The sequence below is a fragment of the Dreissena polymorpha genome, chromosome 14 (genome assembly GCF_020536995.1).
Source record: "Dreissena polymorpha isolate Duluth1 chromosome 14, UMN_Dpol_1.0, whole genome shotgun sequence".
Taxonomy (NCBI): domain Eukaryota; kingdom Metazoa; phylum Mollusca; class Bivalvia; order Myida; family Dreissenidae; genus Dreissena; species Dreissena polymorpha.
Genome location: NC_068368.1, coordinates 7,432,731 through 7,439,577, shown reverse-complemented (window position 1 = coordinate 7,439,577; position 6,847 = coordinate 7,432,731). Strand labels below are relative to the sequence as shown.

Below are 6,847 nucleotides of genomic sequence, written 5' to 3'. Positions count from 1 at the left end.
CAGTTTGGATCCAGATGAGACGCCACAGAACGTGGCGTCTCATCTGGATCCAAACTGTTTGCTATTCTGAAAGTATTCTTTGAAAAAATGAAGAAAATGCTTATTTTACAAATTCAGCAGACAACATTTTAGCAGACGACAAATTTCCCAGCATGCAAAGGGTTAAATCATAAAACATGTGAATTAAATAGATGCCCCAATCATTCAACAAAGTTAGTGAAACACATTTTACATATTAAGTATAGTTTATTTGCAGGTTCATTGAGATTGTGTCAAAATGGCTTGGGTCAACACACACGACGCCTCTGTCTTTGTCAGTGGTTTGAAGGTATGACAATAAATAATGTGCTTTTATGGATATAACATTAGAGGGACTATGGCTAGTATTGGCTAGGAAAAAGTGGAATACTACTGTTATGATGATGCAAATATTTTATTTTTTACATCAATGCATTGTACATTACTAAAAATATAATGTGTTTAATGTGCATACATAATTTTACTTTTAATTTCTTTCAACAACATAAAAGATTCAATTATATTTCTGTATGTGTGTACACACTGTATCAACACATAAAATATGCATATGAATGTTAAATTTATAATTTAAATGAATTTAAGATTGCGTTAAGCTTGCGAACATCCTATAGCTACCTTCATAAACCGTTTAACCAATGATTGTTCCAACTTAAACTTAGCTTATTATAAATTTGTTATTAGACTTTTCTGGAAGAAAACCACAAGAAACACCTACTGGGGGACTCCGGCTATCAACAATAGGTACAACAATGCCCAGTCAAGTGTACTGTGGTTGATAGGGCTTTTGGACTGCCAAAGAGTAGATTTAGGTATGTAAACTTACTGCATGTATGTTTATTTAGTTCAAAACAGTTAAACACATTCAGTTAATGAACATAAGACACCATTTAATAAGCACAAAATAAATCTCCCCACAAAATATTGGATAAAAAATGTGATGCTTTATGCCTTTAATAATCTTTAGAGCATAATTGTAATCGTCACATCTACATTATAACAATTTAGTAAACGTACACCGTGGAAAGCAGTAAGAATTGCACCTGTTCGTCCTCTGTGTCTGTCTGTTCATCTGTGGATAGATTTTGCATAACAGCAACTGCTGAATGACCTTAATGTGTTAATGAATTGTAGCTGTACACAAATATGTAATTAAATTTGTTTTGTTATTTGTTTTCAAGTTTTGAGCATATATACACAAGTTGTTTGTACTGAAGAAATTTGTCTTTTAATGACTGATGGACTTGTTTGTGTATCTCAACGATACATGGGGGCATCAGTGAAGGAGACACATGTAGTTAAAAAAACATTTGATACAGATTTTAAATTTGCTTTCATATGCACGTGCATGTGTTGATAAAAATGGATGCCATAGATTATTGCTAATTTTGTTTTATGAATTTATTTCTTTACCCATTTAAGTCTTAAATTTAATTAATATCTGAATATATTAATCAATTAAATAAAATGCATAATAATCATTAGTTTTGATAATAAATTGGATATTGTAATTAAATCACTAGTTAATATCGATTGTTATTCTCTTTTGACAGGTGTCTACATAAAACTGGCGGTTGTTTATTCATGAGACTCGATGAGTGCTGTCAAGTAATGTAATAGTCAGCAATTGACTGTAGGAAGTACGAAGTAAAAGAAAAAGTACGAAAACAAATATATAACGAAAGAAGCGGAAATGTGTAAGATTAGAATGTTCCTTGAAAATAGAGATACATTTACTCTAAAAACAATCATAAAAATAAATTGTTTTCTTCAAATGTGGGGCATAGAAATAATGTATTGATTGATACTCGAATACTCTTCTGCCAAAAGCATTAGATATAAACACACAATAACGATTTGTCATTTAAAAGGATGACAGTTCCAAACGCGGGAAAATATGATTTCGTTATAACAGTACTTGCAACTAGAATTTAGAAAATAAATACATAAAATAAATGCATAAAACATTTCGATTCTTTGGTGTAAAATAACGATATGAATTTAATAAAAAACTCAGTATCAATTACGAGACAAATTGACAGACATAAACGCTACAATATTTGAAGACATGAGTCATGATATCCCTACATTTAGTACTACTATTAGTAAATCATAACTATCATAAACTACTTGCCTCTGTTAACGTTGTCGGCCATCTTGCTTTTTTGACATAAACGCGGGAAATCGTGTGAGGTTTTTCGACTGGTTCGCGATTTTCCAGATCGTACGCTTAACTTAAATCTTAGCTGCGACTCGATACTTACGACGGCGTTCATAAAACGGGTATTAGCGGATCGTAAATGAAATCGTAAGTCAAGGATTTAAGATAAGATCCGCTAAGATAAGATCTGTTGATAAAACGGCCTCCTGAATTATATTCACTTTGTTAATTGTTGATCATATGGCTGCTAAACACTTCCTTGGAAAATATCGAACGGATGAACTTATGATAAAACTGATATCAAACTGACTTCAATTCAAAAATATAAACAAAGAAAAACACATATGTTTATCAACTGCCATAACTTTCCATTTGTTCTATGCTTATTTACTAAAACATCATTTTAAGTGCTTCATTAAGCAGTGTAATTAGGAATAGTGACCTTTAAAAAGTCTCTATAGTACCATCATTTTTAACGTTTTGGTGCCATGCATTTACACAGGGATTCCTAACTCGAAAACAGTTTTTTTACAATAGTTAATATGTACCCTAACCTAACTTTAAGTAAAACCATAGTTAATAATGTTACAACAACTTATTAATACAATACTTTTACATATCATAATTCTAAACCTTGTGTGAATTAATGGCCTAACTATGTTACGGTCCATTTATAAAGACATTTGTTCATACGAAGCATTAACTACATAAATATGGACTCTAGCGTGCGTTAATGTACCCCAAAATGTCATTCTGTTTCTGCGCATAAAGTTTGTCATCTCCAAAATTTGATTTAATTAGTATAGCTTCCGAATTGTGTGCACATTGTATGATGCATATATTAATCCCATTGGACTATTTATAATAACTTTCTTTACACAGTTATCTGACAGTTTGATGAATATATATATTTAATTAATGTCAGTGGCTATTATGGATGTCCAATATAACGGTATATGCCGTTTAATTATGTTTTGAAGCATTAATTTTTCACTCAATGCGTTGTATAAGTGCCACAGTGTAGTGCCCTTATATTTTGGGACTCGCATTTTTTTATATATATTCATTCGATCATGATTGCTTTATATTTTGGGTTACGTTGAATCATGTTGCCCTTGAGAACCAGTGCATGCAGTAATTATGATTCAACTATTTCTTATTACCATAAAATCAGAAATGATATATTCTGTATTTTTTAAAAAATATGTTTTTCTTACTTCTCCTTACAATGTGACAAGACATTTTCATATTTAAATTAAGCACTGAATATTATCCAGTTGATTTACAAATTACACCAAGAAAAATTATAGTTTTTTTCTTCTTTATTAAATGAAAATATCTCTGTCATTTTTATAGTAACAAATCAATTGTCTTTTGTCACTCTTTACAATAGGAAAAGACATAATTATATTATTTAGTTCAGCATTTAATATTACCAAGTTGATTTACAAAATACACCAAGCAAACGTATTGTTTTTCTAAATTCAAATATAATAGCGCTGTCATTGTTTTAACAAATCAATGGTTATTATAAACATTGTGTTTGCTTCGTAAGAAACGCAAATATTTTTTTTGCTTTACTTTAAAATTTCTATGCCCTCCTCGAACTGCCTTCATTCCACCTAAAATTCTCTTATGCCGAAGAATAAAAAATGCATGGCCTTAATTACATGGTTAATTGATGTCCTATTGATATATATTCATTTCAAAATGCCTCTTTTCATATGTGACAAAATTGCAAAAATGCATTTATTTATGTGAACATGTAAATTTTATGAGGCTGAATTTTGAAATCATATGCCCCTTGTGCTCTTATTGTTAATTTATTTTTGAGGAAGAAAATTTCATGAAAGCTGTGCTGCACCTATTACGAAATGTTCGTTCATTATTTATAGCCATGTTATTCTATTTAGAAGATGTGCAAAGGTCCATTCAGTATTGATAACTTGCACTGAAGCGTAGATAGTTAAAGTAATTGCTTGTCTGTATTGGGTGGAGCTGTGTGTGGAAATTACCTTATATGATATCATTCATGATTATGCAATTGTCTTTCCACTGCAAACGCTGACTATTTTATATGCCATATGGCTATGAATCTCAGGACGAAAGGGAATTTACAAAGTTACTTCTATCAGGATGGATTTGACATTAATTGCCTAAATTGAGAAAAATATCTTTTCGTATAATACTGGTCATCTTTTGAATGCATTGTTGTTCAGTAATTTAATATATCTTATACGAATTGACAAGAATGAAGAATCATTGAACGTCTTACAATATGTAAGGTATTAAATTATTTCTAATGAAGAAAGGGGAAAATGTTGTCATGCGAATTCATGCATACGATTTATCTTTGCTTGGAGTCACTTTAATTTGATCGTGCTATTTGTGGAAGACAGATAGGGTTTGTTTTACAGCTATAAAGAATGAACCCAAATTGAGGCTTTATTATTAATTGTAGATTTTCTATGTTAAGAAGTATTAGACATGCGTAAGGTGTGTGAACTTGAATGATATTCAACTTTACCTGTAATGTGGTTTCACAAACATATGCATACATAACGATATAAGTATGTCTTCTGTGTGTGTACGTTAATTATAGGTCAAAGATTCATCAATAAAAGTAATTTATAATCCAGAAACTAAAACAAAACTTACCTTTATATTCTAGACAAAATTTCAAGGGATAAAACTCTCAATTTTCTTTCAAAACACTTTAATCTGAACAGAAGCCCGTATTTACTTCCAAAAGAATTAACAAACTTTACACAGTTTTATTTATACTAGACGAACTGTTTTGGGGCAGCATAAGCACATGAATACAAATTCTATATTATCACATGTTGTCAGAATATTACCACATTGTCCTTTTCAATCAAACTAAAATACTTGTTTCAGTTACTGTTATTTTACATGTATTGAAACAGGATTGGACAGTATGTATGTATTATAGTTTTTATTGAGTGATTAACAAGACATCACTAAAGTAACACAACTCAATCTCAATCCAATGTGCATGTAAAGGGCAATAACAATCACATTAACTGTAACTAATTTTGCACGGAAGCTTGAGGTCATACGTGAACTGTTATAAGAATGCTTTTGTCCGCATGTTTAATCATCATTTGATACACAGCAACAGCTGTCTCATATTGACATTAATTGCTTCAGGGGAAAAGGGTTTATGTGATAGCAAGAAAAGCACATTAGCAACATAAAGGACAGCAAACAATGTCAGAAGCCAAATCCTGTTCGGATATTAAGAAACTATAAAAGGCTTCTTTGGCAGGGCAGACAATGATAATTACAGCCAGGCATATATCTGTCAGATTCTACCTTAAGTCCTATCTATCACAGTTCAATGGTTTTGTATGTCATGTGAACAATCAGGACTGTGTGTGTGAATCTGTTTATTATTACAGATATAATTATATCCAGCGCTTGACTGGCATTATTATACTTACTCTTACTTAAAATGTATTGCACAATCAGAAATACTTCTTAATTCAAGCTCATCTGACCTGCTGCCTTCCAAGTTGTGCTATCCAGAGATATATAGGTAAACCTATCATAAAGGTGAATATTTGCACTGAACTCTGCTGTTAACTGTTTGGTATGTATTCTATAGGTCTATAAATAAATTTCACATTAAATAGCATTAAATATTCATAAAATCTCTTGGTCTTCATCATTCATAAAGCTCAATATGAATAAATTTCACATTAAAAATCATTAAATATGTATGAAACTGCTTGTTTGCCTTATTCAAAGAGACGCATTTGAAAATATTTTTCGTTTTAATGGTTTCAAGTTCTCGAATTGCACAATTTGCATAGACTTGTCACTAGACCATACATGGCATATGTTATGATTATAGCAGGACAGTCCTACTTTTTAGATGTTTTCCCACTGTTCAAAGAGGCAAGTTGTCTTGACATTTGTAAAACATGATACTTGTTCTCAAAATTATTGTGAAGATAGCAAGTCCAGCTTGTGCTAAGTGTTGTATTTTACACATTCTCAGCGGTTAAAATCGAGATTTTTCTCACTATTCCATTTTACGGCGAATGACTGTAGTTGCAATAGACGTATTGTTACTGATAAGTGGCTTCTGAAAAAAGCTGTGTACTGCGTGTTAAAAGTCCCAACTGATTATTTCACATGATTTGTATTATAACAACCATAATTGAGCATAAGCAAAATAGCGTGTGAATGGTGCTATTCAACGAAATTAAAACACATGCATATGTATGATTCTAGACTTTTACCCTATTCAAAGAAAAAGTTAGTACATAGGTAATGAAGAAAAACAGTGTCTGATGCGCACACATCGGGGTATGTGTTGACGGCTGTTATCCATGTCCCTATTGGTTGTTAATTATGTCTTATCTTAAAATAGAAAATATTAATATATTACACAATTCACTTTTATGTATTGTCCTTATTGGTAATGAAAACGTCATAGACCGGACGGACTCGTATGATATGAAGGAAAGACGAAAAACATTGATTGATTGGACATTAAAAACGCATTAAAATTTATAGAAATGAAAGAAATATTTTCCTGAATGGGTGCTATAAAACACGCTATAGATTAATATAAACACATGCAAAGAACGTAAAAATAAACCCCAAGATGTGTTACCATAA

The 6,847-nt window shown here is 31.2% G+C and overlaps 1 long non-coding RNA gene across 1 annotated transcript; it reads left to right on the top strand.

The window, feature by feature from the left end:
* The first annotated feature begins 254 nt into the window (after positions 1–254).
* On the top strand, positions 255–1,644 carry LOC127857834 (uncharacterized). The gene is made up of 3 exons (XR_008038655.1): positions 255–328; positions 721–848; positions 1,590–1,644. It is a non-coding gene; the product is annotated as an uncharacterized LOC127857834 (long non-coding RNA).
* The last annotated feature ends 5,203 nt before the right edge of the window (positions 1,645–6,847 follow it).